Raw genomic sequence first — 18,921 nt, 5'->3', positions numbered from 1 at the left:
ATGTTCATTTTTTTTTTTTTTAATTTTTTTTTAATTACATTTTTACCCCCAAACACGGCACATTGCCACTTTGATATAGGGGGTTACTATCAGGGACATAAGCTACAGGAGTACTATGTAGGGAGTTGGGCAGCAAGATGTGGGTTCACGTCACACTTGAACTTCTGCTTGTCAATACAGTTGGAGACGCAGGGACCCGGACGGGAATTCCAAAGTCTAGCGGTTCTGGGGAAGAAACTACTGGAGTAGAAGGCTCTCTTACATCTAGGGATCTCTACTGTGAAAGGGAGGGATTTAGCTGCTTGTCGGGTTTGTCGGGGGTATTTATGTAGAGGGGGTACAAGTGCTTGCAGTTCGTCAGAACATTCACCATTAAAATACTTGTAGAACAGGCAGAGGGATGCAACATTTCGTCGATGGGACAGAGGCTGAAGCTAAGCTTAGATGACAGTTCAGAACCTATCAGGTTGATGACTCTCAGATCGAGCATTAGTGTGACACGTTAATTGAGTAGATACTGTTACGTTTACGGCTACTATTTCAAGAAAGTAGGAAAAATTAACGTAACGAAGTTGGCTTTTTATAGCTTATTTCATTGTAAACATTTGTCTGCAAAAGAAATACGTGTTTTTGTGGGACAGAGTCATACACGTTCGTCTGTTCACATCTTGCTGAGAGAGAGAGAGAGAGAGAGAGAGAGAGAAAGAGAAAGAGAGAGAAAGAGAGAGAGGGGGCGAGAAATGAAGCTAGGAGTTTTTAGTTTGGATACGAAAATATCTTTTCGTATTTTATATCATAAAAGAGATCCTGTTTTATTTCTGTGGTCGTTACAATACCATTTCACTTTGATAACAAAAAAGCTCCAAATACTTTTACCACGATGATCAGATTCGACTAAACCAAACCAAACATCATGAATAAATATTTGAAGATATAAAGAACTTGAAGAATAAAACAACACCAAGAACTCGTTTTTCTTTTTAACGAGATAAAATATTCCATGGAAACAATGTCGGCACATATTCAGACATTAATCTGTTTTACGCATTTCTTCTTTTTCTTCTTCTTCTTCTTCTTCTTCTTCTTCTTCTTCTTCTAGATGAGATATAAAAAAAATGGTATAAAAACGCTAAATTCAAAAGTAAGAAATGGGGGTTAAGAGACATTTTAGACTCAAGACATAGAAAGGAAAAAAGCAATATACGGCAAGAGAAGAGGAAAGAAAGAAAGAAGAAAAAAGAAAAGGAAGGGAAAAGCAAGAACCGAAGGTATACAAAAGAAGGTCAGTGTAGATTACAGCATCAAGAAGTGGGAGGAGGATGGAACAATTGAGTTTATATATATATATATATATATATATATATATATATATATATATATATATATATATATATATATATATATATGCTAGCAATTCAGCCCGGCTGTGCTCGGGCCCTATGTGCTGTTCATAACATGTGCATATGTATATATATATATATTAAAGGCTTGACTCATATCCTGGTAACCTACATCTAAAATTTCAAGTGTTTAGACCCAAAATTGGCGGAGGAGTTTGGTAAAGTCTGCAAAGGTCAACTTTTTCATCTTTGACCACTTGGCAGCCATATTTTCGCCCCAAAACGGATTAAAAGGCTTGCTGCATGTCTGAATACCGTTTATGTAAAAGTCCAAATGTTTACCCCCAAAATTGGCTGAATAGTTTGCTAGAGACCGCAAAGGTAAAATCTTTTGAACTTTAACCCTTTGACAGCCAAAATTTCGGCCAAAAACCGATTAAAAAGCTTGCCCTATGTCTGAATGCTCTTTATGTAAAATTTCAAATGTTTAGACAAAAAATTGGCTGAGTAATTTAGTAGAGACCGCAGAGGTCAAATTAAAAAAAAAATGCTTTGGGCTCAAATCAAATTAAAAAGTTTGATCCATGTCCAAGTAACCTACATCTAAAATTTCAAGTGTTTAGACCCAAAATTGGCGGAGGAGGTTGGTAGAGGTTGCAAAGGTCAAATCGTTGAACTTTGACCCCTTGACAGCCAAATTTCTGACCAAAAACCGATTAGAGAGATTTTTCCAAATTTCAATATGCCTTATGTCAAATCTCAAGTCTGTAGACTGAAAATTGACAGAGTAGTTTGGTAGGCTAATGTACATACACAGACAATTTGACTGAGTAGGGTCTCAGATTATTGAGTCCTGTGGTATCAAGTCTTACGAAATATTTTTCGGACGTAATACTTTTATATAAGACAATTCAAGCCAAAAAAGGAATAGCTCAATATACTAGATAGAGAAAAATAAATCTGAAAAATCTCATATCGTTTCTTTATTTCAACCCTTTTTTTCTTTATCTTTGTCCTTTAAAAAGATTTAATCTTTAATATATTTTCTATGTATGTGCTGAATAGCAAAATTATTTTGAACCAGATTTAATATTTTGCTAATGACTTTTCTTCTGAGGAGATGAGCCTACATCGAAAATCCATGGGTTAAGGAAATTACTTAGAATTGTATTTTTTGTTCAAATAATAAATTTTTATTTAGAAAAATTATATTTTTTCTGAATGAAATTTAAATATAAAAAATATAAATTTTCTCTCTCTCTCTCTCTCTCTCTCTCTCTCTCTCTCTATATATATATATATATATATATATATATATATATATATATATATTTTAAAACAGTAATCTACGTATATGCAGGTTTCGGGGCCCTACCCCTCTCCATATATATATATATATATATATATATATATATATATAAAAGTGAACGTGTCTGTCTGTCTGTCTGTGTGTCTGTGTCTGTCTGTCTGTGTACATTTCCCTACGCAATAACTCTGTCAATTTTTAGTCTATAGACTCGAAATTTGAAATACCGGGTACTGAGATTTGGGAAAATTTATGTGACGGGTGTCAGCCAGAAATTTGGCTGTTAAGGGGTCAAATTTCAACGATTTGACCTTTAAGAACTCTACCAAACTCCTCCGCCAATTGTGGGTCTAAACACTTGAAATTTTAGATATAGGTTCCTTGGACATGGATCTTACTTAATAACTTGATTTGAGTCCAAAACAATAAATGTTAAGGGGACATAATAGGGGTCAAAGTTTAAAAAAATTGACCGCTTTTTCTTTTTCTTTTTCTCAACATACACCTCCAAACACCCGGGGCAACGCCGGGCTGAAATGCTAGTATATATATATATATATATATATAGGTAGTCCATATTTTATCATTATTTATTAATTTCTTGTAAGATTTGTTAAATTTGTCTTACAAGAAATTAATAAATAATGATAAAATATGGACTACCTATATAGAATATCATCCTAAAATCCCGACCTTATATGGTTTACCCAAAACATATATATATATATATATATATATATATATATATATATATATATATATATATATATATATATACAGGGTGCCCATAACGTCCGTGTGCACTTCAAAAAATTTAGAACTTTATTTGTATTTGCAATAGAAATAATGGATTTGAAAGAAGTAAATCTATATTTTTTAAGATTTTATTGAAATTTTATTTAACTTTCCACATGCCCTCCATCATTAGCAATACAAAGGGTAATACGATTTTGCAGTTCACGAAAAACATTTAAAAAAAACTTTTTTTTTTTTATATTACATTTTCACCCAAAACAAGGCACATTGCCACTTTGGTGTAGGGGGCTACTATCAGGGGCAGCAACTACTGGGCACTATGTTGGGATTTGGGCAGCAAGATGTCGGTTCACGTTACACTTGAACTTCTGCATGTCAGTACAGTTGGGGAAGCAGGGACCTGGAATGGAATTCCAGAGTCTAGCGGTTCTGGGGAAGAAACTACTGGAGTAGAAAGATCTTTTACATCTAGGGATCTCTACTGCATGGGGGTGGGATTTAGCAGCCTGTCAGGTTTGTCGAGGATGCTCACGTCGTGGGGGCACAAGTGTCTGCAGTTCGTCAGAGCATTCACCATTAAAATACTTGTAGAACAGGCAGGGATGCAACGTTTCGTCGATGGGACAGAGGCTGAAGTTTAGATGCCAGTTCAGGGCCTATCAGATTGGCGACTCTCTTTTGAACCTTGTCAAGGAGCGAGAGACTAGCAGCAGATGCACCAGCCCAAATGTGACAACAATACTCCATACATGGGCGAATGGTGGCCTTATAGAGGTACAGGATACTTTCAGGTGTTAGTAGTTTTCTAACACGGTAGAGAGAGACTACCTTTTTTGCAGCGGCCCTGGCAATGTTTTCAATATAATTGTTCCAACTCATGTTTCCTGTGAACGTTAGGCCAAGCAGTTTGAAAGATATACTCTCAGACAGGGAGTCACTGGCCATTGCTATTGGTGGCAGAGAAGGTTTCTTGTAATTATTGAAGGAAACCAGTTTAGTCTTGGCAGCATTGAATGTGACCATCCATTTATGTCCCCATTCCACTACGGATTGGAGGTCATCCTCTAGTGTTTTTGCCATTTCTTTAGATATATGTTCATTTGTTTTCCTGTCATGCCTGTTATAGAGCATGGTGTCATCAGCATATATACCCATCTCAGAGGCAGTTTTGTCAGGGAGGTCATTAATAATGAACAATAGAGGTCCAAGAATAGACCCCTGAGGCACTCTCACATTTATATCACACTGTTTAGATGTACGACCGTCGAGGACAACCTGGATTTTTCTCTTATCTAAGAAGGATTTAATTATGTTAAGTATTCTACCAGTGATACCGTATGATTTAATTTTCCTGAGGAGACCCTCATGCCATACCCTGTCAAAAGCCTTAGATATATCTATACCTACCGCTCTGCCCTCCCCCGCTTTATCCAATGAACGGTATATACGTTCAGAGATTACAGTAAGGATGTCAGCTGTGGAACGGGCTTGTCTAAATCCATATTGCTTGTCAGTCAGAAGTTTAGCATCTGTAAGGTGCCGGACTAGAGCATGGTTAATTATGGTCTCAAATATTCTGGCGAAAAGTGGGAGGAGCTAATGGGGCGATAATTTGATGGGTCAGTTCTTTCACCAGAATTCTTGAATACTGGTACCACAGAAGCAGTTTTCCAACAGCCCGGAAAGCATGATTCATTAAGGCCAAAAAAACAAAAAAAAAACATTTGCCAAATGATTTATAGTAATGCCTGAAATCAAATTATTTATTCTAGTTATTACATTATGCGGTGTAAGCTTTCATATGAAGTTTTTCCCGCAGAATCTTATGCAGAGTAGACTTTGGCAGCCCGAGCTCCAATGATGCCCATCTTACAGACTTTCTTGGACTTGCAGTAAAGGATTCTTCTATGGAAGCAACACTTTCGTCACTGACACATGGCCTTCCAGACCGTGGTTTATCATGGACAGAGCCTGTCTCTTTAAATTTTTTCATCCATTTAACAATGGTGTTCCTATGAGGCACTTTTTTATTGTATTCAATTCTAAACTTTCTTTGTACAGCAATAGTAGATTTCAATTCAGCCAACCAAAGGACACAGTTTACTTTTTCCTCAATTGAAGCCATGGGATCTTTTTTTTTTTTTTTTTTTTTTACACAGTGGTCACCACTTATCAAGACCCGAAAGTCACTCAGGGATAAGGGTTATTGCAAGTACAGTACGTTAGTGTGGAGATTTGATGAAGTGTTTACTTAAGGGGGTGGTTCATTGAGAATTTGTTAATGTTGGACTTGAAGACATCCAAGTTGTAGTCAGGTGGGAAGCAGGCAGACGGAACAGAGTTCCACAGGCATGCAGTTCTAAGAAAGAAGCTTTGTTCATGGAATCCACGATTTGATTGAGGCACAGATAAAGAGTGGGGGAAATTTTTCACAGTGGATTCAGCTAGACAGGTGTTTTTCGTGAAAGATTGGGGAGGGGGGGACCAGAGATTGGAGTTCAGACGAGAACCTGCCATGGAAATAACGATAAAACAAGGATAGGCTTGCAATGTCTCTTCTGTGGGAGAGAGGTTGCAGGGAAGAGAAAAGGGCATCCCCCACTAAGCCACAAAGTCTATTTTGTACTCTGTCAAGGGAGGATAGGCTGTTTTTAGCAGCTCCTGCCCAGATATGGCAGCAGTATTCCATCCTTGGACGTACTTGGCTTTTATATAGATAGAGAATTGCATCAGCAGTGAGATATCTTCTGGAAAGGTAGAAGGATCCCACCATCTTTCCAGTGACCTTGGCAACAGACTTGATGTATGTGTTTCATTTCAGATCAGGAGTAAAGGTCAAACCCAGAAGCTTGTCAAAACACGGGGCCTTTCCCAGACAAGAGCCATCCATCCCAATTTATGCCAGATGGGGATCAGAGCGTTGATGATGTAAGGATAGGAGTTTGGTTTTAGATGCACCAAAAGGTAACCAGCCACGTCTTCCCCCACTGAACCACGCACTCGAGATCAGAGGAGAGAGAATCAGAGAGAACTTTGTCATTTACAGCCTTTGATGTGTTGCCGTAGATGGTCGTGTCATCAGTATAGATGTCAATTAATGATTTAAGTATGTGTTTAGGGATGTCATTGATGTAGATCAGGAAGAGAGTTGGGCCCAGGATTGACCCCTGAGGGACTCCAGCATTAATACTGCAGGCCTCCGATTTTTGTCCATCGACCACTACTCTTATGAGCCTATCGGAGAGAAATGATTTAATGATTGAGAAAACATTTCCAGTTATACCGTAGCTGGAAATGTTGTGAAGTAGACCCTTCTGCCATACCTTGTCGAAGGCCTTTGATATGTCAAGAGCAATTGCCCTAGAAAGGAAGCCTTTGTCAAGAGATTCACTAACCCTGTGAGATATAACCGTCAGCACATCTGCGGTAGATCTTGCAGAACGGAAACCATATTGTGTGTCACTAAAAAGGTTGTTTCTGCTGAGGTGGTTGACTATTTCTCTATTTAATATGGATTCCAGCAACTTACTCATAACACACAGGAAACTTATTGGTCTGTACTGAGAGGGAGATGACTTATCACCTGAATTCTTAAATACAGGGCAAACTGATGAGGTCTTCCAGGGAGTCGGAAAGCACTTCTCCTTAAGGCAATGCTTAAACAGTTTCGTAAGTATGGGAGCAAGTTCTGGTTGAAGCTTTTTTAACACTATAATTGGGATGTCGTCAGGGCCAGTTGCTTTACTGGAATCAAGGTTCTTGATTAGCTTGGCGACCTCATGCACGGATATTTGTATGTTACCTAGCTTGTTCTGTGTTATAGGAGGAAATATGGGGAGTTTATGGCCTTGGTCGCATAGGGTAGAATTAGCTGCAAAGTTCTTTGCAAATACTTTGGCCTTGTCTGACGCTGACGAGATGACCTCTGGTCAATTGATAATGGTTGGGATAGAACGCACACTTCTGTTCAGGATCCTATTTGTTATTTGCCAAAACTGGTGGGAACCAAGCTGCTGATCAGCTACCTTGGATTTAACAGACTGGGCATATAGTTCTCTGGCATTTTTTATTACTCTTTTACAGTGGTTGCTGGCAGTCCTGAAAGCAGCTTTAGTCTCAGTGCATCTATTATGTTGGTAGCTATGGAAAAAGTGATTCCTGTGCGCGATAGCAGCAGCACATTCTGGGGAGAACCATGGCTGGCTGTTAGGTTTTTGTTGGAATTTTTTGGATGGTATGAATTGGTCTATACCTACAATTAGCCATTTGGTCAGATCTGATACTATAGAGGACACTTCCTTTTTAAACATGGAGTGCAGAGGTAAATCAGATATGAATGTACGGAAGCTATCTCAGTCAGCCATAGAGTATCGGTATACAGTACGGTGGAAGGGTACGTCTGGGGACTTATTACATTTCGTTTTTATCTTAACTGATACGACAGAGTGGTCGGAGGATCCTAGAGAAGAAAGAACGGAACATGAACATAGCTCAGGGGAAGTTGAGAGAAAAAGGTCTAGGAGGCTTGCATATTGACCGGGTGTATCGGGCACACGGGTGGGTTCGCGAACAATCTGAGTACGGTCATAAGCAATGGCAAAATCATGACAAAACCACCCCTCATCGTCTGTCTTATTTGAATGGGTCAGCCATTTCACGTTATGGACGTTGAAGTCACCACAGATGTGGATGTTAGGTGAGGGATGTGCAGACAGGATGTGGTCTATTTTCTCAGATATGCTCTTAAAGATAGTAACTCCACTGTTGTGGGGGCGATAGAGGGCAAATATAAATGCAGTGGTGTAAGCAAGTGCAACCCTGAAGCACATATAGGGTAAATTAGGATCTTCTCTCGAGATATCCCTGCCACACGGGAAGCCTTCTTTAATGTAGGCACATATTCCATGCCCATGGCGATCTTGGGGGTCAGATTTAGCTGTTAAGTTAGAGTATCCGTTGATTATGAACTCATCTAGGGAGGTGGTCGGCCCTATTCCAGGTTCGCTTAGAAATAATATGTCCGGTTTCGTCTCCTGTAATTGGGTTTCAACCTCTGGAAGGTTGGAACGTAGACCCCTGATGTTAGAGAAGGAGACCTAGTAGTAGGGGTTTATATTGGAAGATGGGGTTCTAGGTTTATTTGAGTTTTTATTCTGGAGATATTTCATGTTGAGGTTTTGGGATTTGTGGAACAGGTCGGCATACTTAGTTAGAGCAGTACAGAGAGGGAAAGTAAGAGAGAAAAAGACAGGAAAGTAGCACACGAAAAGGTAAAGTTTAACAATTACCCACTAGTATGACATCGAGAGGCCCCACCAGACTACTGCATGGTCCAGATCCACTCACCAAATGGCAATACAGCAGTCCCAGTACTTTGCGCCTGCTGATAGGACAGCCTCCTTAGTAGTTAATCCAAGGTTCGGGTCCCTGACTATCAGGCGGATAACGTCAGCCCAGACAAAACGTTTACCTCCAGCACCCTTACTAGTGACATGGCCACAAGGACAGACATAGAGACAGAAAATTTCCGACATCTCAGACTACTGTTCACAAAGTACTACCGACCTTTAAGCAGCTTTTTCTTCACCCTTTGTCAGAAAAACCACTCATTGAATGAGGACTGAGGGACAAAAAAGGAGAAGTGAGAGTTACTGGAGCTGCCGATAACACATCCACTGTATTATCTACTCTCCATTTAAAAAAAAGGGGGGGAGGAGGGGAATGGGTACAAGTGGCTTATTTATATCTAAGTAGTAAGTCCGGTGCTAAGTTTTCAATTCAGGACACTTTTGATGATAATCTCCCCTCCCATATTAATGGGTGGAAGTTTGTCGTTATCTATCGAGTTTGAATCATTGGAGCTTCACCTTATAATTAATTAAAATCCAATAATTAACTTTTATCATTTTGTAAAGTCGGCTTAATATTAATTTACATTCGAGTTTAGATAATTATTCAAGGTTTTAATTTAGGAGGCTCGTTTTCATATGTAACTTTTTCTTGGCTAATGGCACTGTATTATATTTTGAATATAATTGAAAATAAGACTAACTATATTAGATGGTTTGATTGGCTAGCCAGGAAGCAAGCATTTTCAATATAGGCAAGCTTCCAGTAATAGTATATATTAAGTATATTACTTAAATAAAGTCCTAAGTTTATTTACTCTAATAGAGAAAAATAATTCCCGGCATTTTTTTTTTTATCGTTTGTTTACATTGTAGCATGGGGGGTGACGAATAAGACAGGAAAATAAGACAAATACATAAATAAAACAAGAAAAACAAGTTTAAACAAGGTAACATGAAAAACATTTGTTAGGATGAGTTTAAAAAATACTTAACGTGTTTGCCATAATCGTCCGGCGTCTTTTTGCCAATCAAATTGATTCTGAAAAACAAAACAAAATATTTTTTTACTTATTTTTTACTTATCTAAAAATTGTTACGAATTTTGTGGTGAAAAATTATTCAATAACTATACTTAAAACTAGATACGTGAAACTTATAACATTTTTCACAGATTATTTTTATCGCAAACATAAATAAAATAATTATAATTTTTTTAAAGTGCACACGAACTTTATGGACACCATGTGTGTATATATCTATATATATATATATATATATATATATATATATATATATATATATATATATATATATATATATATATATATGATAAGGTTTTTTGGAAAAAGAAGCAGAATATATATATGATAAGGTTTTTTGGAAAAAGAAGCAGAATGCTCAATAAAAGGAAAATCCGAAAAATAAGAGCGTATTTATATTTTGTGTACAGAAAGTTGTCAGATGAGATAAGTCATTGGTACCGTCGGTTTCAAGCCCGAAAATTAGGACCGTTTTAGATATCCATATCAAGCTCTCTTCAGCCAATAATCATTTATTATCATCAGTATTGGCTGAAGATAGCTTGATATGGATATCTAAAACGGTCCTAATTATCGGGCTTGAAACCGACGGTACCAATGACTTATCTCATCTAACAACTTTCTGTACACAAAATACAATATATATATATATATATATTAAGTAAAATCGAATTACAAAGATTGCGACAAGGGATCACTTATTCCATTTCTCATCCATGCGGTACCATTTTTAGCTGCATAAAAATGCGTTTACAGTCAGCAGCTAATGAAGGGAAGGGTTGCAGCTGCGTAATTCCGTATTGTCTTTCAGAATATTTCGAGTCGGCCTTTGAAAATGAAATAAAACACTAAAATACACGAGAAAGAAGAAAAAAAAAGAGGAATTGGAAAATGTGGGAGTAAATAAATTAGGGCGGGGTGGAGTGGGGGGGGGGCGATGGTGATAGATCACGACCACAGTAAAGCATGCCTGTTCACTGAAAAAAATTACGTCACGCACGTAGTTACCATGCAAGATCTGTCAAACAGACTGTCGATAATGAATGGGAGCTTTCTTTTTTTTTTTTTAAAGCATTAGAAAACTTTTTAAAATGTATATTATTTAATTAATTGGAATTCATTATTGAGTTGAGTAATTTGTATAATTTATTCATTTATTTATTGTGGGCTATTATCCTCATTTATTTTAGTTGTTTTACCACCTGACGAAGGCCGGAGGAGTAGTTTGCCGAAACGTTGTAAAACAACAACTAAAAAAGATGAGGATAATAGTCCGCAATATAATAAATTAATGCATTTTTAAATATATTTAAATAGAGGAAAATAAGGGAGAGGATGAAACTGAACTGTTTTTAATACTAGCCTTGATATCAACAAAACCAGCAGTACCCTTTTTTCGTTCTTTTTTTTTTTTTATAATACCAAACAATTACTAGATAAAAAGATTAAATAATTCAAGAGAGAAATTACATCCTTCATACGTCTACATGTAGTCTGTAATCGTTCTTTTGGAAGCGTCTTGCTTATCTGCTTAGGCGAGACTTGTTACCAACAGCTCTGACGTCAGAAAATAAACAAGGTTCTCGGACAGGCCTGCTTTACGAAGGTCGTGAGTAAAACCCAAATATCGGTCGCTAGAGCTTATGCATACGTTACAATTACAATTACGTCACTTACAGTTTAACTTAATTACGCAACGATAGCGGTGAACCTTCCATAGATATCAAACAAACCTGTTTTCCCTTTTAAACGCTTTTTTTGTGGTGCGATGCGTGCGTGCCTCTTTTTTTAGCCACAACATATAATAGTTTTATTAATGCTGGGAGGATAAGTTTACAGCATCCAGTCACATTAATTCACACTTTCGAGTGTTGGCATCTTCCAGTATTTAAGTTCATATAATCACACACGGTTTCTTTTGACTGTATTTCAAAACCGATTACTATTACAAAAAGGACGAAGAGAAAGGAAAGACGACAATGGCTTTTATAAGGTCACAGTGACATTGGGTTTTTATCTAGGTTTATATCTATTATAAACAACGTCGTTTTATGTCTATTTGCGTGGCGATGCATCGCACCTAAACTGTTGAGTTACGAACAGAACTAACCACAGATTTTGGAATTAGCATCTTCGATCAGATGTCTTTATTGATGCTTTATTTTTCTTCTTCTTTTTTTCACAAGGGAGTCATCATTTATCAAGGCCTGAAGGCCACTCGAAGATAAGGGTTAATGAATCTAAGGTGATAGTGTAGTGATCGCTAATGGTTTAGATTGATGAGAATTTGGATTATTTAAGGGGGCAGCTCAACAAGAACTTGTTTACATTGGACTTGAAGGCTACGATATTGTGATCGACCGGGAAAGGGGCCAGCGGAACAGTGTTCCACAGGCGAGCAGTTCTGGGAAAGAAACTTTGTTAATGGAATCTGTTCTTTGTTCTAGGAAAGAAACTTTGTTCATGGAATCTGCGTTTATATTTTAGGTACAGACAGGAGGAAATTGTTGATAATGGTTGTAGCTAGTTGAGTGTTTTCCTGAGTTCCTGAGTTCGGCAGAAACATTCCCGAGTTTGACAAAATACACCTGAAGAAGGTCGGAGGTTACATCGACTTAGACGTTGTGAAGATGAGAACAGTAGTCCGATGAATCCAAATAATATGAAGGAAAAAGAAGTTGAACAACTATGAAGACAGGGGTGGTGCCATTAAAACGACTAACCTTTTGTGGTCCAGAATTTATTTTTCTACATAGCCTACACCATTCTCAGTGCACTTCTACCAGCAATGGGACGGTGACTGTGCATGGGCGTCTGGAGCATACTTTGGCACTCATATCTCTCTCTCGCCACTCTAAAATCGACGATCCCATCACCTAACTGTGCTGACATCAACTACATTGACCTCGTAAACGTTCAATAAACGCCGGTGAACGTTGATCGGTTCATTTTTTTCGGCATGAAGGGATTCAGTGATGCATCTCTGCTTCTGATGCACGTCCATGACAGTGCTTGCTTTCTTCGCGTCTCTCACCGTCAATATCTTCAACAGAGAGATGAAACTTTCAGGTCATGAATGCATAAGTTCAGTCATCATAACAATGCGATTTGCAATCGTCTCTGATCCAATCGGGCTAAAATAAAAAAAAATAGGAGCCATTACCTTTGGAACACCCTTTTATATATGTGACTGGGAAACTGCTTTTGAAGTTAATATGCCCTAGAAACTTCCTGTTTAATTTCATTTTGTTTTGTTCGTGTTGCCCTAGAAGGATTTCTGTCTCCTCTAACTGGTCGGGATTTGGCGATATCTTAGTCGACCCGGTTCTATTTACAATTATTTAAAAAGATGATTATTTTGAATGCCACTTACAGACCCATATGATCCGGTAGATGACAGCTGGCAACACCATATCCAATTAAAGCTCATGCAATGCAAAATGAAGAGTTGTTGCTGCTGACAGGCAGTTATTATAGTTTTGCTACTTTTGTGTGTGTGTTTTATTTATCTTTTTTATTCGTTTTCTTTTTCCCCTTTTACGCTTTGTTTTCTTTCATAAACAAAATGTGTTTCGCAATAAAGGTGTCTGTCTGGCAATGGCATTTCATTTCTGCTGACGAACAAAACAGTTCATTTTTAAAGTAACGTTATATTTGTTTTGTTTTTTTCTGAGATTTTAAATAAATAAATTTAAAATAAAATGAATCCACTTATCATATTATAAGTAGCACTTTGTTTGTCTGTCCGTCTTTTGAATTTTTTTCAAGGGAGATAATTACATAAGTAACCCAATTTTTCAAAGGAGATAATTACATAAGTAACCCAATTTTTCAAGGGAGATAATTGCTTAAATAACCCAATTTTTCAAGAGAGATAATTGCTTAAGTAACCCAATTTTTCAAGGGAGATAATTGCTTAAGTAACCCAATTTTTCAAGGGAGATAATTACATAAGTAACCCGATTTTCAAGGGAGATAATTGCTTAAGTAACCCAATTTTCAAGGGAGATAATTGCTTAAGTAATCCAATTTACTAAATTTCCACTACTAACACTTACTACGTCATTGTCCCATTGACCATTGTACACTTATTAACCCTTATCCTCGAGTGGCTTCTGGGCCTTGATAAGTGGTAACTCCTTTGTAAAAAAAAAAAAAAAAAACTTTGATGCCTGTTTTTTTTCTACTTCCTGTTACCTTTACTCCTGATCTGAAATGGAACACGTACATCAAATCTGTTGCCAAAGCCGTTGGAAAAATGGTGGGATCCTTCTAACAATCCAGTAGATATCACACTGCTGATGCGATTCTCTATCTATATAAGCGCCAAGTTTGTCCAAGGATGGAATACTGTTGCCACATCTGGGGCAGGAGCTGCTAGAAAGGACTTACTCTGCCGTGATAGAGTTCCAAATAGATTTTGCAGCCTCATAGGAGATGTCTTTTTTTTCTTCCCTGCAACCTCTTTCTTATAGAAGAGATGTAGCGAGTTTGTCTTTGCTTTATCGTTATTTTCATGGAAAGTGTTCGACTGAGCTTCAGTCTATGGTTCCCCCCTCGCGAAACTTTCACAAGAAACACTCGTCTAGCTGAAAACACTATCAATAATTCCCCCACTCATTATCTGTGCCTAAACCTAAACCTAGATTCCATGAACAAAGCTTCTTTCTTAGAACTGCACGCCTATGGAATTGTCTTCCGTTTTCCTGCTTTCCAGCTGACTACAATATGGTTGTCTTCAAGTCTAATGTAAACAAGTTCTTGATGAGCCGTTCCACTTGTTAACAAATTTACTGAATTTCCATTACTAGCGATTACTCTATCGTCCAATTTCTACTGTACGCTCTTTAACCCTTATCCTCGAGTGGCCTCTGGGCCTTGATAAGCCTATGTAAAAAAAACAAAAAAACAAAACAAAAAAAGAACACACCTTTTCCCCCTTTTCCTCCTTCCCATTTTCCCTTTCTCTTTCTATCTTCCTCACTTCATGACAGGTTTCCTTATCAAACATTAATACTGCATATATTATTTTAATTGGAATTCATGAGTATTATTTATATTAATTTATTTATTGCGGACAATTATTCTCATCTTTATTAGTTGTTGCTTCACGACGTTTCAGCCAACTATTCCTCTGGCCTTCGTCAGATGGTAACCGCGACGGATAGGAACTTCGTGGCACAATTGATAGAGACGTTGAATCTCTACAGTTCCAGGTGAGAATTGTCTGAAGATAGCGGTTTCAATCCTACCCAAAGCCAGTCAGAGGCTTACTTGGCCAAAACGTGGTGAGACGACAACAACTACGGATGGCAGTGATTGCTGAGAATGCAGTTAGGAGATTCGAAGTTCCTATCCGCCGCGGTTACCATCTGACGAAGGCCAGAGGAATAGTTGGCTGAAACGCCATGAAACAACAATTAATAAAGATGAGAATAATTGTCCGCAATAAATAAATTAATATTGATACTGTAATTCTTTTCGCTCTCCTATTGCAAAACTCATTCATGTTCTGCAGGGCAGGAAACAAACGATAAAATCCACTATAAAACAACAAAACCAAACACTACAAACTAGTGATTGAAGATATAAAGAGCTTGAAGAATAAAAACCTTCTACGGAATAACTGGATGCAGCATGAACACTATTTCCAAAATAACTGGATTCGACATTAAATAACCCGAAAAGGGCTGATATACCATAAACCAAACCAAACCAAACCAAGCTGAGTAATTGGTCCATCAACCAATACAATGGCCTGGCGAATGTTTAGTTTGTTGGACTAGAAAAGAGTCACTAAAATTCAAAGGAAACACCCCAAAAATCAACAGAGATTAGATCACTCTTGTAATGATGAACATGTAATTAGAGAATTTAAGTGTTGAGTAAAACAATTACATAAAAACTTCCGGTGTCAAATGGTGTTGATGTTGCGGAGAACGGATACTACACTAGAAATTGAAACCGAAATCTAATGTTCTGTGTACTGAGCTATTTGGATTTTTTTTTTTTTTTTTTTTTTTTTACACAGTGGTCACCACTTATCAAGGCCCGGAAGCCACTCAGGGATAAGGGTTATTGCAAGTACATTACGTTAGTGTGGAGATTTGATGAAGTGTTTACTTAAGGGGTCGGTTCATTAGGAATTTGTTAACGTTGGACTTGAAGACATCCAAGTTGTAGTCAGGTGGGAAGCAGGCAGACGGAACAGAGTTCCACAGGCGTGCAGTTCTAAGAAAGAAGCTTTGTTTTTTGAAAACATGATCTTTCCAAGATAATTATAGCTTTGATGTGACGTCATTGATTTATGATTTACGCTGGGGATTTTTTATCCTTGACCCCTAAAATCAACAGCGATTAGATCATTCCTGTAATGGCCTGACCCCTGTTCACTGTGGTGTAATGCTGATTCTGTGCTGTTCTATGTCCACTCTCCCAGGCTTTGCTTTCTCTCTTTGAGGAGGGGTTAGTTTATTGCTAATCGTCTGAGACGCCCTCACCGAAGAATGCCAACGGGGCTTGCCTAGACACTTTTTTTGCGGGTCAGAATGTCCTTCCTCAGGGGCGCTGATTTCTAAATCCCACTTTCCAACCCTGGTGTCACAGTTCTTACAATGGGAGAGAAGTAAATATATACCTATAAATATATGTAGTGCATCAACGTATAGTTTTTGAATAAATAATTTGTATAAACATTATATAATTCTAAAAATGCAATATTCTTTCCGAAAAAATATACATTTTAAAAATTTTCAAACAAATTAGACACAAGGCCATTCGAAAATGTGGGAAAATAGATGCCGTTGGTCATATTCTTAGTTAGTATTTGATCTTATTCAAAAAAACAATTTATTATAATATATAAATTAAAATAAAAAAAAATTTCTATTTAACTAAAACATTATGCCCTGCTTGATTTTGGAGAATGCGGGGTGGAGTCGAATATATTTTTTGACACCAAAACTTTTGCCTATTTTTAGCTAGATTCCTTAAACAAAATACCGCATTCAGTCCATAGGTTAAGGAGCCATATCTTCTAATATTTAAAAGGCTCTATGTCTGTCTGTCTCCATATCTCCAAACTCTATCACTTCCGAAACTGAAAGTCGCGGAGTGACGTTAGGGGCCTCAAATGATTGGATTTTTTATGGACTGTTCTTTTATCGTGCTTTAATCGGTTAAAATATTTTTTAAAGGGTTAAAAATATTTTTAAAGGGTTATATATTTTTTAACGGGTTAAAATATTTTTAAAGGGTTAAAAATATTTTTAAAGTGTTAAAATATTTTTTAAAGTGTTAAAATATTTTTTAAAGGGTTAAAATATTTTCTAAAGGGTTAAAATATTTTTAAAGGGTTAAAATATTTTTAAAGGGTTAAAAATATTTTTAAAGGATTAAAAATATTTTTAAAGGATTAAAAATATTTTTAAAGGGTTGAAATATTGTTAAAGTGTTAAAAATAGGTAAAAATTGAAAAAATCGTGAAACATTTTGTACATTGATCTTGGTTTATTTTTAATCAGTTCATATAGTCTCACGTTGGTACAGTGGTAACGTCACGAGCTTTGAATGCTACAGTTTTGCTTTTAGTTTCGATTCTAGCTGATGGCACCTGAATACATTTTTTTTTTTTTTTTTACTTTTGAAATTACCACTCTATTAAGAATATATACAAAATCTGGATAAATTAAAATATCATATTTAAGCGTATTTTACGACCAGGCAAACCTAGTGTATACATATATATATATATATATATATATATATATATATATATACACTGTCGTTTTGGTAAAATATATTTTTACAATTATCTTTCACTCTTTTGTGTATATCAATCCTTTTTGTTTAGAAGCTAAATGTCTGTTAAATATAGCAACAGAACATATCAAAGAATAACAGTATAGTTATATTCCAAGATCCAAATATTCATTTTTCATGCAAAACATCTCCTCTAGCATGTTAAAATTCTGTGACATTTTTTACAGATTCGTTTCGTTATGAAAAAAAAAGGTTATTATTATGTCAATACCGGCTCTTTTCGTGCATATACTCTTCAGAAAATTAGAAATTCGTTGCTTTGATAAAAAAGGTGCATGACAATATAATGTTAAGAAGGAAAGAATTCATGGAAGACTCAACATTGTCTGTTAGGTCTGGTAGCCATCTTTGTGTGTGTATATATATATATATGTGTGTGTGTGTGTGTGTGTGTGTGTGTGTGTGTGTGTGTGTGTGTGTGTGTGTGTGTGTGTGTGCGCGTGTGTGTGTGTATGACAGTTTTGAAAAATATGATTTTCAAAATAAAAATTTATTGTTTGAACAAAGAATACAACATTTAAAGTAATTTCCTGAATCCATGGATTTTCGATATAGGCTCATCTCCCCAGAGGTTAATAAGTTAATCTATTATATAAATCTCACCTGTCTGTTTAAATGTATGTATGTATGTATGTATGTATGTATGTATGTATGCCTAAAATATTCGACAGAGGCGACGGATTTTCATAAGATCGGTATCGTTTTGAAATTAGTTGGGGGATAGAAGGGACTCTTCATGCCAAGGCATTTTGAAGCCTAATGCTTCTCATCAGAAGAGTAGAGAAGATGCTAGGTAACATAGTGGGGATGTGGCGACTAGCGTTGGATTCATCGCCCCTCTATATCCCAACTAAATGAACCATTCTATATTTACCATTCTTATTGTTTTCATATATAAGCTCCAATGAAACTTGTTGAGCTTTATATTATCCCAATAAGTCTCCTCTTATAGAATTGAAATCACTCTCTTCTTCTAACTCACTAAGCTATATATATATATATATATATATATATATATATATATATATATATATATATATATATATATGCCTGAAGAGTCCTAGAGTGGATGAAACGCGGAATATTCAGTGTAGCTTAATCGCCATATATATTTTATAACTTACTAACTAGCTCTACCTACGTATTGAGCACTTTTGAAATAAATACTTAAAGTTTACGCATAAATTTATACTTTCGCATATTAATTTTATGTGAGTAAATTAAGTAGTTATATATATATATTTAATTATTTTTTCTACTATAATAATTAAATACCTACAGACACTAGTGTTTCATCCTTTCGGGAT

At 36.5% G+C, this 18,921-nt stretch overlaps 1 protein-coding gene and 1 long non-coding RNA gene across 4 annotated transcripts in view; one reads left to right on the top strand and one right to left on the bottom strand.

The window, feature by feature from the left end:
- The window catches only part of LOC145246075 (uncharacterized), a 124,737-nt gene extending 111,364 nt beyond the window's left edge, over nucleotides 1-13,373 (bottom strand). The window contains exons 1-2 of the long non-coding RNA XR_013863071.1: nucleotides 13,171-13,373; nucleotides 9,747-9,792 (exon numbers count right to left, since the gene is read on the bottom strand). This is a non-coding gene — a long non-coding RNA (uncharacterized LOC145246075). The remainder of the gene's footprint in view (nucleotides 1-9,746; nucleotides 9,793-13,170) is intronic.
- The window catches only part of LOC145246074 (cilia- and flagella-associated protein 99-like), a 697,934-nt gene that overhangs the window by 68,257 nt on the left and 610,756 nt on the right, over nucleotides 1-18,921 (top strand). The gene's annotated exons all lie outside the window — the stretch shown is intronic.

The sequence above is a fragment of the Euprymna scolopes genome, chromosome 23 (assembly GCF_053919585.1).
Source record: "Euprymna scolopes isolate OS-2025 chromosome 23, ASM5391958v1, whole genome shotgun sequence".
NCBI lineage: Eukaryota > Metazoa > Mollusca > Cephalopoda > Sepiida > Sepiolidae > Euprymna > Euprymna scolopes.
Note: the sequence above shows the minus strand (reverse complement) of the source record. Positions and strands in the feature narration are given on the sequence as shown.